The following is a 16,817-nucleotide window of genomic DNA, read 5'->3' on the forward strand; positions in this document are numbered from 1 at the left end:
GGGGGATGGGTTAGCCTGGTGATGGGTATTGAGGAGGGCACGTTCTGCATGGAGCACTGGGTGTTATGAACAAACAATGAATCATGGAACACTGCACCAAAAACTAATGATGTAATATATGGTGATTAACATAACAATAAAAAATTAAAAAAAAAAGAAAACCCAAAGATTCCACCAAAAAAGCTGCTAGAACTGATAAATGAATTCAGTAAAGTCACAGGATACAATAACAAGGTACAGAAATCTGTTGCATTTCTATACAATAGTGAGCAGCAGAAAGAGAAATTAAGAAAACAATCCCATTTAAAATTGCACCAAAACCAATAACATACCTAGTATAAACCTTATGAAAGAGTTGAAAGACTTGAACTCTGAAAATGATAAAACTCTGTTGAAAAAAATTGAAGATGACAAAATGATATGGAAAGATATCCCATGCTCATGGATTGGAAAAACAGATAATGTTAAAATGTCTATACTACCTAAACCAATCTACACATTTAATGCAATTCCTATCAAAATACCGCCAGCATTTTTCACAGAACTAGAACAAACAACCCTAAAATTTGCATGGAACAGCAAAAGACCCCAAATAGTCAAAGCAATCTTGAAAAGCAAAAGAAAAGCTGGAGGCATCACAATTCTGGATTTCAAATTATATTACAAAGCCAGAGTAACCAAAACAGTATGGTACTGCAACAAAAATAGACACATAAATTAACAGAACAGAACAGAAAACCCAGAAATAAACCCACAAGTATATGGTCAATTAATCTTTAACAAAGCTGGAAAGAATATCCAATGGAAAAAAGACAGTCTTTTCAACAAATAATGTTGGGAAAACGGGACAGCAACATGCAAAAGAATGAAACTAAACCACTTCTTTACACCATACGCAAAAATTAATTCAAAATGGATGAAATATCTAAATGTGAGATGTGAAACCATAAAAATCCTAGAGGAGAACACAGGCAGTAACTTCTCTAACATCGACCATAACAACTGTTTTTTTTTTTTTTTTTTTTTTTTTGGATAGTTCTCCTAATGCAAGGGAAACAAAAAGAAAAATAAACTCTTAAGACTACATCAAAATAAAAAAAGCTTCTGCACAGTGCAGGAAACAACAAAAGTAAAAGGCAATCTATGGAATGGAAAAGATATTTGCAAATGACATCTGATAAAGGATTAGTATCCAAGATACATAAACATTTATAAAACTCAACACACTAAAAACAAGTAATCCAGTTAAAAATGGGCAGAAGATATGAACAGACATTTTTCTGAAGACATACAGATGGTCAATAGACACATGGAAAATTAGTCAATATCACTGATCATCAGGGAAATACAAATCAAAACTCCATGAAACATCACCTCACATCTGTCAGAATTGTTAAAATCAGTAACACAAGAAACAATAGATGTTGGCGAGGATGTGGAGAAAGGGGAACCCCCTTGCACTTTTGGTGGCAATGCAAACTGGTGTAGCCACTCTGGAAAACAGTATGGAGTTTCCTCAAAAAGTTACAAATAGAGCTACCCTATGATTCAGCAATTGCACTACTAGGTAGTTACTCAAAGATACAAAAACACTAATTCAAAGCGATAAATGCATCCCTATGTTTACAGCAGCATTATCTACAATAGCCAGTTATGGAAGCAGCCCAGATGTCCATTGATTGATGAATGAATAAAGGAGATGTGGTATCTATCTATCTATCATCTATAAATAAATAAACTCATATGTGGAATTTAAGAAACAAAACAAACAAGCAAAGAGGAAAGAGAAGAAAGAGAGACAAATCAAGTAACAGACTCCTAAATGTAAGAGTACAAACTGATGGATACCAGAGGGGCCGTGGGTGGGGGGTTGGTTGAAATAGGTGATGGGGATTGAGCACTGAGTAATATATGGAATTGTTGAATCACTACATTGTACACCTGAAATTAATATAACACTGTATGTTAACTTACTGTAATTAAAATAAAAACTGAAAAAAATTATCTAGGAATATTTCATGTTTCAGTGTTGAACTAAGTTTTTCCTGGTTTCCAGGGAACTTGGCATGGAGCATAAAGAGTGATTCAGTTCTGGTGCCTGGATCTGCACATCAGCAATTTTTCCAAACTTGATTTTGGTACTTATCATTACTAAATTGAATTAGACATTTCTCAAACCATGTCTAACAAGAATGCAAGAAAGAAAGCTTAGTTTGAACTCTGCTTCTGGTGCCAATAGCATTATATAATGAGGTAAACACTGGTAATTGTGTTTAGTTCAATAACACTTTTAATTATGGTTGAGCTCTCCTTCAGAGTCTATGGATTTTACTGATGCAAAACAAACAGCTGAAAGTCAAATGAAGGCAGTTGCATGGATTTCTATTGCCTAATTAAAGTACAGACGCATTGCTTTTCCCATTGTGGCCCTAAGCAAAATAAGCTTGTTGCTCATAGTTTGTAGTCAAAATCCTTTTTGTTTAAGTATGAGACTAATAAGATTATATCTTTAGTTTCTGTATATCCTGCATACTTATCCTTGGGTCTGGAACATAATAGGTACTTGATTAATTTCTGGTGAATGAAGAAAGTGATGCTTAAATTAACATACAAAGCAGAGTTAGGATGATTTGTTGGTTTGGGCTGATTTTGAGTTTTTCTAGAAACAGACAATGAAGGGTTAATGACTTCTATTTTCAGAACTAATTTCCTTCATGTCTTTCCACTTTTAACTCATTAAATTTCCCCACAACCTCCTCCATGTACATTCTAAAATGATAAATGGAGAAGAATATTAATGCTCCTGGGCCTGCTAATCTCCTGCCTTCTGGCAACATTTATTTCCTTTAGGGAGTTTCATCCATATTTGCTAAAAACATAGTGACAAAATAAATCAATGACAAAATTAATTGGAATCAATCATAGGCTCTTTTTGTTCATCCTCCAGCGGTCTCCCTGCTTCCTGTGAAAAGGGCCATTTCAAAGGAAAGACAACATTGATCATGTACGCTTATGTTCTTGTTCCAATATTTCTGAATGAAACATGACAGAGGAAATAATGTAAAACCAATGAAAAGATGATATTTACACTTTCTGTTTGTTTGTTTTTATGCTTGAGGTTTGGGTCTTAAGCATCTCTGACCAAGAGAAATAGGCTAATTTCTATAACGCTGATTAAGGAAGTCAGTTAATGGAATAAGGGTCTATACAAACTATATGTAAAAGAATCAAGTGCCGGCATTTTCTGAAGTATTGAGAAATGCAAAGCATTTAATCTCTGGCTGCCTATAGAATCTTCCTTCAATTCCTTCCCTTTTTGACACAAATGGACCCATACATTGCCAGAATTTCTCCTCAGAAGATAACATTTCCTGCATCTGCAGCATCAGTAAGGAGGAATTTACTCAATAGGAAATTACCATTAAAATCTACAGCAGTGTGACAAACAAAACAAAACAAGCAAACAAAAATCACTCAGAGGTTGCCAGCAGAAACAAAGTTGGGATCGATAACACTTTTTTTTTTTTTTTTTTTTTTTTGCAAACTCAGAATCTGCATGATCCCATCAGCTGCTGGGTGTCTCCCTTTTCAGCACAGCCCCTTAGGAGAACAGTCTGTTCCAGTTTAGGAAGTTCTCCCTCCTTATTTCCCCTGTTCATTCAGATGTATTTTCTCTGAATCAACCTGTAGACTGTGTGTACTCAAGCAGATGTCATTCTTTAGTGAATCAGAGCATATCCCATTTTACATTTAAAATATTTCAACATCAAAATTCAGAGTTTTGTCTACGCGAGAAGGGGATTAAGCAAAATATTGACTGTAGATTTATAGATGTAATTATATTATCCCAGTGGCTGTTAAATGTCAAGAGGTTTTCTACTTGTATAACAGATAAACATTTCCAGGATTTGTAACTGAATAACAATAAAAATTGCAAATGAATATATTGCTTTTATATTCTAATTTGAAGAATTCAAGAAATGTATCATTTTGATGGTGTTTGCTTTTGCACGAAATAGGCTTTAGTTAAAAACAAATGTCATTTTCTACTGTTTCAGTGAATTATATATACTCTTCTTTTCCTCACCAAAATCCGGTAAGGTTTCTCAGTGTCCCAATGTAATAAATATAGTACTCAACATGTGGCTCAATGCAATCTGTTAAGCAGTCTGCGGGATGAAAAAACTGTGAAATGAAAAGAATACACACCAGAAATCTTAAAAAGGCTTAAACATTTTTTTCCTCTATCTCAGTGCAATTATATCATAGCACAGATGATTTTGCTTTGGGCTGAGTAAATCAGCTTCCACAAAGAAGACTGACCCAGGTCCAGTCCTGTGATTTGCACATCTATCTCCTGATTTCTACAATCTCTACATTAGCAGAAGAACAGTCAAGAATAAAATTATGTGGTTCGTTGCCTTACTGAATTAGTCTGAAAGAAGTGTTTCTATGCCAACTCAGTTTAGGGTCACAAGGTAATGAATTCCTATAAAACTATTGAGAAGAAAGGATGAGGGAAATGAAAGCTTTACCAAGCTGGGTTGTCACTACAGGTGTTCACAGGGGCAATGTGAAGGTGTCTCCCACACAACACACATGATATCAAAAGACCGAATATTATGCGAATAGAAGCTGGACTAGGAGCAAGGAATATAGGAGGAATTACATATTGATGCCTGGAAGGGGACTAACAGGTTTCCAGAGCAATCCTTTAATCTTGACCCACCACAGCCCAAATCTCTGTAAAACTTCAGGAACTCATCAAGTGTGAAGTCTTAACACTAAATCATAGTACTGTCTGATAAATATGTTGACTTTCCTTCTGGGCAATGATGAAATAAAAAGTGAAATGTTAGAAATACTCAGTGGAAAGGTTAAAAGGAGAGAGATATGTGTGTGTGTGTGTGTGTGTGCGTGTGTGTGTGTGTTGGGGGGGAGAGAAAAAGAAGAGTAGGGAGGTGAAGGATGGCTCAGATAAATGACCAAGAAGGTAGAAGAAAAAAAAAGAGGAATCTAGGTGGATACCTTGAGAGAGAGAAAATGTTGGTGCACACAGTGTTTAAAGAGCTAGAACCCAGAATCATAGCTCACCCATGTTTGAGTAGAAAAACAACAATAGAATATAAGAAGGGTCTATTAAAAGAGCTATCATAATGTGTGTCAAACATACCCAAAAGCTAGAGGAAGATTTCATTCATTTTTTTCTACAAAAGCAAGACAGAGGTGGATGACGCACTGAATAGAAAATAATTTTCTCCCAAGAGTGGAATCCAGAATGGAAGAAACGTTTGAAGCAACCTAAATGTTTCTAAATATATGTACTACCTAAGAAAGCCAGGTTCACAGTTAAACTAAGGCTGTTAGTGAATCTGACACCTGGCTTCAATGCAGTATACATCTCAAATAAGTCCAATTATGTAGGAGTAAGAACAGTAATTTTCATCATATTTTCTTTTCCTTACTGAAACTTCTGTTAATAAGGCAGAGAGTAATTTAAAAATATATGCTGGCATTCTCAAGAGAAAAACAGCTTTCAAGACTTTTGACTTATTTTAAATGTGCCAGCAATCATCTGCAATCCTTTCATATAACTGTGTTTGTTTTAATATTGTAATTTACCAGGAATGCAATGGGCACTTCAGGAAGATATATCAGGTATTTACTATGGTTTGAAAGTTTGGCCCAACATCACACATACCTAGGAATATTCCAATCCAGTCTGGGACAAAAGATGCTTGTCTATATATAATGAAATAATAAATTACCACTCTAGCACTGAAAGGATTTTGATGGGTAAACCAACATCCTAATCTGCGCTCATTTGGCTAATACAAAGTTAATTAATCTATCTAGGTTTTGGTTCCTTTTCTTACTTATAATAAGGGAGGTGTTGGAAGCTTTTCTGGTTTGTACTTTGTTCTTTTTCTCATTGTAGCTGCTATAGGCGAGGGCACCTGCAATGCAGCTCCTTCCACATTCCACTCTCGGCTCAGACACAACAATCAACAGGGATTTCACAGAATAATCCAGGACCATCTCCACATTTCCGGGTACTATTTTTCATCCCCATTTCACAGATGAGCACACCACATAGCAAGTAATGGAAAGTGAAGGGAGGCTTCATCCAGGGAGGTAGGTTCCAGATCTCAAACACTAGCTCCACTGTGATCTGCAAGCTGTCTTAAAAAACAAAAATATCTATCCAGTAAGTGTCCATTCTCTGAGTGAAAGAATGTCCCTCAAAATCTAAAGGCCCTTTTCTTTCTACTGTGTGTGAATGCTTGAAGCCATTTCAGTGTACGAAAGTGTGAAAGGAATCAATGGCCGTGTTTGGCTCTGTTTGGACACATTTGGATTGCTAGAGTCTGGGCATGAGGACCCATGCATCTAGCTCATTTCATACCACCAGCAGCCTGCTGGTGATTTCAGGCCTATATCACCTTCTTTCTCACTTGCACTTTTGAAAATTAATAAAAAGAAACCTCATTTGGAATAAAGTTGGGAAGCCAGCAGGGCGAGGTCCCACACTCTACCACTTGTCAATAGGAAGACACCCACCCATGAATGTAAATCCATACTACCTTACTATCCCAGCAGGAAGAAGAAAGGCTTTCTCTTCTCCCTGCTAACAGACCAGCCAATGAGAGACAGTCACAGCTCAGCCAATGAAAAGCTGCTATAACTCAAACTTCTGGTTTACTCCACTGGACCTTTTGTTTACAACTGCCTTTCACAACTCCCCCTTAACTCTCTCCTTTGTTCTGTGGACTTGCCGGTGGTTTTGCTGTCGCTTGCTTGTCCCAGATTGGAATTGTCTGGTAGTCCTGAATAAACCCATTTCGCTGATAAAAATAGCTGGCGGCTTTATTTGTTAAGGTTAACGTGGTCCACTTGACCTGTTTTATAGACATATTTCAAAATGTCTCATTTTATCAGTTAGGAGGTAGGAGAATTTGAATTCAAGATGAAATTCAGCGATGTTAGGTTTCAGAAAAAAGTGTAGAACAAAGTAAATCATGAAACCAAGAAAAAGCTGAAAGTATGGCTTTGGAACTACAGATGTGTTTCCAGGTGTTGTGTGACCTCAGCCTGAGAGGGCAGTAATTAGAGCATTTTGTTGTCATTGTTCTTGACAGAACTTAGCTATTGAAAATCATGAGAAATTAATTTTTTTGAAACCATAGATTTTTAATACCCTATTGTATTATTCCAGAGATTTTGCCTTCCAGGGGTAAGGAGTACAAATTGGAGGATATTAAAGTAATAATCTTTTATAAATACTAATTTTTCTTTACACAAAGGGTGGAAATCTGATACCAAATATTTCAGTTATATGATCTTTGAGATGCTGATAAGAAGTGTCTTTTCATCATTATTATTTTAACAGTCAGAACTCCAATCTAAATATTATTTAATACTTGCTTTATTCAATTAAATACCTGTACATAAAGCAGCAATGAAGAAATACAAAATGATTGCAAAAATAGGCAATTTATGTAATCTAACACTTGAAAACTTCTGTGCTGTTTGCAGGGGATAATAGAGTAATTTCAGCTTAAGAACAATAAAGGATCTGTGATAGTTACTTGAATTTCTCTCTTTTTTTTTTTCCTCCAGGGACAGTTGAACTACTTTTAAAGTGATCTTGTGGAAACAAACACACACAGAAGTTTTAAAAGCCCATTGATGGTGGGGTTAGAAATTAAAGCAATTCTAGCTCTAATTCACATCATGACCTGGGTCAAGGCAATTAGCCAGCCGGGCACGGGTGCCATCTGAAGGGATCACATCTGGTCATGCTCACTAGCGCTAAACTCTGCAGATTTTCCATGCCTCTTAGATTTGACTATGGCACAGGGCAGAGACAACAGGCATTGCCGTCCTTGCCCTCTTCCAATTTCCCTGCTCACCTTCCTTACAATTCGCTACCATAGATGGTATCTGGTGAATGAAACTACCCAGTTACCAGTCCCTGTATCCATTAATGCTGCAAGTAGTTCTCTGAGGCTAATGCTATGGAAAAACAACAAATACTGATTAATGCAGTTAGGTAACACAAAATGAGTTGAGACATTTTTTCCAGATTAAAAGATGGATCCAAACTAAAGGATTTTATTTTCTTTCCTAGTTTTGCTTTCTCCCTTTCATTATGTTTCTTATTAAACAGTAAGAAACATACCAGCTTACTCTGATTTGTCTGCTCATTATATTAATGTCACCAAGAATTTCAACACCATCGCCTATATAGTTCAATGAATAAGCATTTAAACTAAACTGCTTCATAACTAAAATAGGATGACATAGACAAGGTAAAACTAAGAGTGAGCAGAGATAATCACACTTGAACAAAAGCAAAGGGGTTCACTGGGAAGACATCTGCAGTATAATACAAATGTTTTTTAGATATGTATTGTACATATAGCTCATATAGGTAACTATTTCAATAGAAAAATGTGTAAATTATGAGCATGAAATTAACTCAAGGAATTAGTAAATAATTTCCATAAAACCATGTACAATATATACTCAATCTTAAAAGTGCATAAATAATAGTTATCTGCTTTCTCCTGTAAATTAAGTTTACAAAAAAAAAAATGATGTCCTCTTACACTGTCTCCATTTATAAAAAGAAGAACTGGTGGACTGGTCTTCCAGTCTCTTCAAAGGTTTGGGGAACAATAAGCTAGGTATCTCCTTGAGAAATCACGAAGCAAGTGTGTTTGTTTCTATTACAAAGAATCTGTATGAGAAGGTTCCTCTGTGAGATTTTCTTTCAGTACTGCAATGTAGAATAAAGCCTTACATCTAAAGAAAGAGGAGTTTAAATAGATGTGGTACCGCTCAAAATGTATTTCACTAAATTTTTATGAGATATTGGAAGAACAAGTCTTTGTGGTTTATGTAATAAGAAGTAAGACCAGGGAAGGGTGAAGGGAAGTTTTGGGGTGAAGCTGTAAGGGCTTGATGGAGCATGTAAACTCCTGCTCTGTGTGGGCAAAGTAGATATGTAAAAATAGACATCTTGGTTGAGTGGGTATTGGAAGGATCTTGAATGCACTAGAATTGTTTCCAGTTTATGGCTGTTACAGTGATGCTATTTTGATTTCTGTACCTGTTTTGTGGTGAATGTGTGTATGCATTTCCTTAGGGCTTATGTCCAGGGGTGGGATTTCTGGACTAAAGAGTATATGTGCATATTCAACATTAGTAGATGCTATACAACAGTTTTTCAAGGTAGTTGTATCAATTTAAACTCCTGCCAGCAGTGATTGAAGTTTCTCTTTATCCACACAACACTGGGTTTGTAACTATAAATTTTTAGCCTTCTAAGATGGATAGATAGTCTTTGCATTTCCTTGAGGGACTAGTGCCATTGAGCATGTTTGCATGTTTCTCAGATGCATGACTATCTCTTCTTTTCCTGTTAGCTTTTTTCTTTGTCATGTGGAAAGGTTGCTATACCTTCTGAATATGGGTTCTTCGAGAATTTTATGTATTACAAATGTCTTCAACTTCGTACCTTGAAACTTTCACATTTAGTTCTGTGATCCATCTTAAATTGGTTTCTTTTTTTAAAGATTTTATTTATATATTTGAGAGAGAGAGAGCATGAGCAGAGGAATGGGCAGAGGGAGAGGGAAAAACAGACTCCCCGCGGAGCAGGGAGCCCTCTGCGGGGCTTGATCCCAGGACCCTGGGACAATGACCTGAGCTGAAGGTAGACAATTAACCGACTAAGCCACCCTGGTGCCCCTTAAATTGATTTCATGTACGGTGAGAAGTAAGGGTCAATATTCACCTTTAATTTTCCTATGCATATATAATTGGTCCAGCTTATTCACTAAGAAGACCACCCTTTCTCATTGTATTGCAGTGATACTCTATATATTTTTGTAGTTGTTATTTGATAGATTAGGCATAGGTGTTAGAGTAGGCAGTTAGTTAGGCTTTAACAGGATGCCTGGAGACCAGCAGAGGAGAAGTCAAGGTCTGTTACTAGGAAAGTTAGCAAACTGCCCATGGCAGCATTTCACAGAGGAAGCCATAAGAAGCCAGATCAAACCAGACTGCCCAAGAAAAAGCCAGAGACCCTGACCAAGTAAGGAAGAAAAAGTGTGAAAGCCTGCTCCCAAAGAAATCCCCTCCCCAGTAATAAATATTCCACCCTCAGTTAACAACTGTCAATAAAAGGTAAGAGACCCAAACTCCAGGTTCAGCTGTCCCTTGAGCTCGCCTAGTCTTGCATCTCGAGAGTGTACTCTCTTTCTTTGATAAACTCTTTACCTGCACCACTCAGTCACTGTCTGGTCCATCCTCGAATTCTTTTTTTTTTTTTTTAAGATTTTATTTATTTGAGAGAGAGAGAGAATGAGAGATAGAAAGCACGAGAGGGAAGAGGGTCAGAGGGAGAAGCAGACTCCCCGCTGAGCAGGAAGCCCGATGCGGGACTCGATCCCGGGACTCCAGGATCATGACCTGAGCCGAAGGCAGTCGCTTAACCAACTGAGCCACCCAGGCACCCCATCCTCGAATTCTTTTCTAGAGATGAGACTAAGAGCCTCCAGCGATGTCTGGGCATGAGCTGGGTAGAGGCCTACTAGGCCCACAGGTCTCCCCAGTCCACCTGGCAACGAAACCAAAGTGCATGTGAAAGATTATTCCTAAAATTTATATTTTATTCCATTTTTCTATTTCTCTATTCTGTACCAATACCTCACTGTCTTAACTACTTTCAACTTCAAATAAGTATCAGTAAGTGGTGTGTAATTCCTCTAAATTTCTTTTTTATGATTATTTTTATTCATATCAATTTTCATATTAGTTTTTCAATATCCACAAAATTAGATATTTGCCTTTTAAATTTGTTTATACTTTTGAAAAATAAAATTTTAATTTTTTGTTTATTAAAATCTATAAATCACAGTCTTAATGTTCTCTCCTTTTATTACATTAGGTAGACTATATACATCTTAGATAAAAAATTTAATAACTTAGGGTTTCTGTTTTCTTTATTTATAAATCCAATCCAGTTATTTATATCCAATTTATTTTGGTTTTAAATGAAACATAAGGTAATGACTTCATGGCTTCTTTAGTTTCTATTCAATTTTCCAAGCAACGTATCGAATAAGGCTCTATGTTGCACACATTACATATTTTTAATACTATGAGGTTAAGAATTTGTTGGAGAAGAAATGAAAGAGAATTTTTTTCTATTTTTTTTTTAAGATCTTATTTATTTATTTCAGAGAGAGCACAAGTGGGGAGAGGGGCAGAGCAGGTTCCTCGCTGAGCAGGGAGCCCAACATGAGCCTCAATCCCAGGACCCTGGGATCATGCCCCTAGCCAAAGGCTGCCGCTTATCCGACTGAGCCACCCCGGTGCCCCCGGATTTCATATTTCCAATATAATGTGGACACAAAGGTGCTGCTGGTTTTAGAACAGTACAACACAAGTGAGATCAGTGAGCTACACGCAGTAACTGATATAAAAGTATCCATAATTCCTTACACTATTTCTTTTTCATTATTCTTCCTCATCTCCAAAAATGAAAGCAAAAAAGGTAGGATGCGAAAGGCAGCATATAGTTTTTTCATGAAGTACTATTTTTAAAAAGAGACTAACCCAGGAAATCATGTTTTCCTATGGTAGTCCTTAATGTTTGCAGATCAGAAAATAAAATATCCCCACATGACACAAACACCCTTATTAAACAATCTACATAAATAATGAAATTACTCACACTGGAGGCCTAGAGTATGCTCCATTCCCTGTTGCTCTATGTGGGCAAGCAACAGTGTTAAGTTCTGGGGCCAAACTTCCCTATATCTTAAGAATGAATGATGGATAAGTTTGTTTGAACAACCAGGATCTTTCATCACAGCTGAAACCATTTTATGGTGTAGCAATTCCTTCTTCCTACTTTAATTAATGAAAGTCATTCTTAAGAATGTTGTCCAGGGGTGCCTGGGTGGCTCAGTGTATTAAGTATCTGCCTTCTGCTCAGGTCATGATCCCAGGGTCCTGGGATTGAGCCCCAGGTCGGGCTTCCAGCTCGGGGGGAGTCTTCTCCCTCTCCTGCTCCCCCTGCTTGTGTTCCTGCTCTCGCTCTCTCTCTCTCTGTCAAATAAATAAATTATATATATATATATATACACATATATATATATATACAAAAAGAATATGTTGTCCAATAAATAAAACGCTCTCAGGATTTGTTACTTGTCTGTGACTTATACTGATTCCGCCTGTGTTGTCATCCAATACCCTAGAATGGCATTTGCTTTGCAGCCTCTACCCAGGATGCTTGTTCCAGGGTCAAGAACTAATAATGCAAATAAATCTTTAAACAGCCATTTTAACTCTTGATCACACATGACCTCCCGTGCATCTATGCTACTAAGGCAACGGGCTTCTGTACACCTTTTAGCAGAATCCAGTCCTTGTCTGTGAACAAGTTCTGTTACTTTCGCAGCACAAGTCGTTTCTGAGAACCCCGCTTTTCTCACTCTTTGACCTGCAGCTGCATTATGTGGTCAATCCCTGGAAGGGGCAGAAAAGTGAAGAGCTTCGGGTACCCTTCTACCGAATCGTCTCACGGCCCGGCAAAGAACTGACAGAATTCAAATGGAAATGTCTGAGGTCTACTTGGCCAAACAGCACTGCCCGCATACTTTCACCAGGTTCGCTCCAGTTGCAATTCGTGGAACATCGATTCCAAGGACGTCTTTCCAGTCAACTTGCAGATGAACTCCTATCCGGATACGACGTCGCCCAGCTCATCAGATCCACCCTGCGGGACATCCAGATCAGGTAGGAGAAGTGAAGGGCCCGGAGCCCCAGGTGTAAGTAATAAGCCAAACCACGCCCTCGGGGCTCTTGAGCCAGGCCGGAGGCAGAGCCCGCTCAGCAGCATGCCCGTGGGAAGGTGGCTACCCACTGCCACCAGAAGTCCACCAGCTGCCGCTTCTGGTTCCAGGCCGTGTTGCCCAGCACCAGGAGGCAGCCCCAGCTCTGCCCAGCTGTGAAGAGCAGCTGGTCATTAGCTGCCACCGGCGTTTTCAGACCCTGATGACACCTGGCGTGCGGCTCACATCTCGAGCTCCTTGGTTTGCAGCTCAGGGGTCAGGAGCACCGTGGCGCCTCCCACCAGTGCGATCACTCTGTGGCAGGCTCGCTGCAAGTGCAACAGGCCGAGCAGCACCGGCAGATGCCCCACCTGGAGTGAGATGGCCATGGTGTTGAAGCCGCTGTAGATGGTCTGAGGAGTTGCCTTCCCTGCCACCTTGGAAGTGCTCTATCTTTATTCCCTTCTCAGGGAAGAACTCCTTGAACTCTCGAGTTTTCTGCGCCACCAGCAACAGTGAGCGCCTGAGTGGCGTCACGCAGCCGCAAGGGCAAGACTTCTGATGGACCTGGGGTGCCAAACCACCTGCCCGGAAAAAGCAGTGACATGGGCGCCACCATCTTGGTCTGAAAGAGAATTTTGAAAGGGATTATCTGGTAGAATGTTAAGATGTCTGTACAGTCATTCCTAACTCAAATATTCTGCTATTATAAATTTAAACATACTGCATAATTAAGAAAGTAAGAAATATTTGTCTTGGTCAAGGTCATAGAGCTTGTAAATGCCAAAGTAAAAACAAAAACAAAAAACAAGAACAAAAAAAGCAAAATGCACACTGCCATGCCATTGTCACTCAGAAATTATTTGCACTGATAAGACATACTGTGATATTAAAAATCAAGTTCAGTAAAAATGGAATATTTCTCCATTACAACTACAAACTTAGTGACCCTAGAATGGGTTAAAAAAAAGAGAATTTGAACTGTGTCAGTATTTACACATTTTGAAATGATTAATTTTAGGTAGTACATTTAGGTAAATGGAAATTTTTCTCCCCCCAAAAATTGAGTATCAGAGATTTTGTGCCTGAATTTGAGTGATTTATTTTTTCTAGCAACCATTCACGATACTGGCATTTATTAAGTAGTCACAGTATATGATATCTTTGAAATTCTTTTGTTTATTTTAAAATTCCAAAGTCCCTGCTATAACTGAAAAGCAATGGGGGGGGGGCTATTTGCTATTATAATATGATCTAATATTCTAATGCAGAGTCAGAATTTTAAAAATTTTCTTAGTGGGCTTCTACTAAATAGAGGAATAAAATGAGAACCTTATAAGGAATTACTTCAACTGGTGGGGAGATGGGAAAATGGATTTTCAGAAACAAGGATTAAACATGTAAACATGTTTGGGGAATGTTGAAGAAGCTTTGTGGAACCTACCATTTTGTGTGTACAGATAAAAGTTAAATTCAGTTTACTGCAAAAATGTAGCAGACAAATATCAGTGAGGCCTTTTGCTCTAAGGAGTGACTTCTGGGCTCAGCCGCCACACTAATGGATTACGACTTGCCCCTCAAGGGAAGTGTTCACTTCAGGACAACCTTTGATTAACCTGCTCAGGTCAAAAATATCAAAAGAATAAACAGCAGCAGAGAAAATCAAATGTTCCTGTGGGAAAATACAGGAGCAAAGATCAAATTGACAGGGCTTTAGATTCTCAGATTCATCAGGCTTATGAAAGTTGAGAGTCACGAACCTTTTTAAAGTTGTGTTGCTGCAAGCGGTAGGCAGCATTTTCAGAGAAAAAGTTGAGACTTCGCCCACTTTCGTTTGCCACTCGGGTCCACGGTGAGCACATCAATTCTCCATAATCCACGACTGGGTGATATCATGTCTCTTATCAATTTGTAAAGCCCCGACATGTTTTATTAATATGTTTCTAACTTTTCAGCCAAGATATTAATAAAAAATGAGAAAATCAGACATGGCGGTGATCTCTGCTGCACCCTGCTTGATGAACCAATACAGTGTGCTATAAATGTTCTCCGAGACCACATTTTAAAGCTTCTTTGCTAAACCTCATTTCTGGGACAACTTGGGCATTCCTTAAAATCTTAAGCCCCTGCCCCAGGGGTTATATTGAATTATGTGTGCTTTGTTCTCTTCATTTTCCAAAATGTGCTCATTATAACTCAGAAATGAAAATGATGGATGAGAACACCAGCTAGTTGACTTAATAGTGTTGACATGCTATTCTATGTTTTAGTCACCCTCGGTAAACAAAGATAAAAGTAAATTTAATAAAAATCACATGCCCCCATTTTAGAAAAGTTGCATTACAAGATAAATTAAGAGTAATTGGGGAACATTACCTGTTCTTAATCCTAATGTAAGCATTTATTATGGTAATATGCATTAATTTCAAATTACTTTGATTGATCATTATGTGACAGGTTAACTATTCGATGTAAAAAAATATTCACAGCTCAAAAAACATTCATATGTATTCTAGAAAAATCATCTATAAACCGGAAAATCCAGTGATATAAAAATACATTAAGGGGCGCCTGGGTGGCTTAGTCGGTTAAACATCTGTCCTTGGCTCAGGTCATGATCCCAAAGTCCTGGGATCAAGCCCCATATCAGGCTCCCTGCTCAGTGGGGAGCCTGCTTCTCCCTCTCCTTTTGCCGCTCCCTCTACTTGTGCTTTGTCATGCTCTCTCTGTCAACTAAATAAAAATAAAATCTTTAAAAAAAATACATTAATGCATTGGTTCTTTCACTAGAGAGAGATTATAAAATACAATTAATTATGATATCACAACTACCTCCATGAACACATACTATGTAATTAAAGTTCACTTATATTTTTTGATATATTTCATGTATCTAGATTTGCATCTATGATGTAACACATTCCGTTTAGAGGTCATATATATTTTTTCACATTTGATGGCAAGAACATTTTAATTAGCTTATTTTGCAATTTGATGTTTGAACATAACGCATGGTTTTAGTTACTACTAGTGTCTTAGGAGAAAACTCTAAAAGCCACCATTTAATCCTAACCAAGCCACAATTCCATCCTAACCCAATCAATTTATCAATGAATTACCCTATTGTATAAATTATTTTTCCTATATAAAATTAAAAACAATGTTTCTGAAATCATCAAACATTCCCTTCAGTCTTATAACGATAAAACCGTATTTTTAAGTTATATTTATCTTGCCTATCCAATTGTTTGTTGATTTTTCTTTCTTGACAAACAAGGTTGTTTGGGCTCTTATCTAAGTGCCAAGCCCCCAAGCTGTCTCTATGTCACGTCCTGACTTTATGGGTGGGCGAAGATTTTCAGATTATAAGAGAATAAACATGCAAACATCTCAGATTTAAGATAGCTGTCTTTTACCTGTCACCAAAGTTTTGACTTGAAAAGAAACTCTAGTAAATGTATTATTTATTGTTTTCATCCATAAGCTCATTGGCTTGGTCATCTTTCTAAGATTCTAGTAGTTTTTACTCCATTTATTGACTTTTCTATTATCTTGAAAGAATCAATCTACTATTTTGAAAACCTCAGGCTTATGGCTAGACCATGGTACCCAATGATGAATCTTCCAAAAACTTCCTGCCCAATCATTTCTTGTATTTTTTTTCACTTTTTTTTTCTTCCAACTGCAGAGTGACAATAGTGAAATGAGGTATAGTTCGACATAATGCTAACCTTCTTCTAACATCTTCTCCTACCTGATGCAAGGCAGTCTTGTTTATGTAATCAGACCTTTCACAGCTAGAGCTGTCAAAAAAATATCAGTCATCCAACACTCAACCATATCCTTCCCTGAGTCTAATTTTCTTCAGTAGAAACTGACTTCAGACATACATTAGATGCTCCTTACCTGCTTGTTCCTGTCCCAAACTAAAAAAAATTATAAATAAATAATGGTGTTGTTATTATT

At 37.6% G+C, this 16,817-nt stretch overlaps 1 pseudogene; it reads right to left on the reverse strand.

Annotated features, from left to right (window-relative positions):
• Positions 1-6,746: 6,746 nt before the first annotated feature.
• Positions 6,747-14,713, reverse strand: LOC112809734 (tyrosine--tRNA ligase, mitochondrial pseudogene; annotated as a pseudogene).
• Between the last annotated feature and the right edge of the window lie 2,104 nt (positions 14,714-16,817).

Source organism: Callorhinus ursinus, unplaced genomic scaffold (genome assembly GCF_003265705.2).
Source record: "Callorhinus ursinus isolate GAN/ISIS: 27379988/994484 unplaced genomic scaffold, GSC_fseal_2.0 scaffold60, whole genome shotgun sequence".
Lineage (NCBI taxonomy): Eukaryota > Metazoa > Chordata > Mammalia > Carnivora > Otariidae > Callorhinus > Callorhinus ursinus.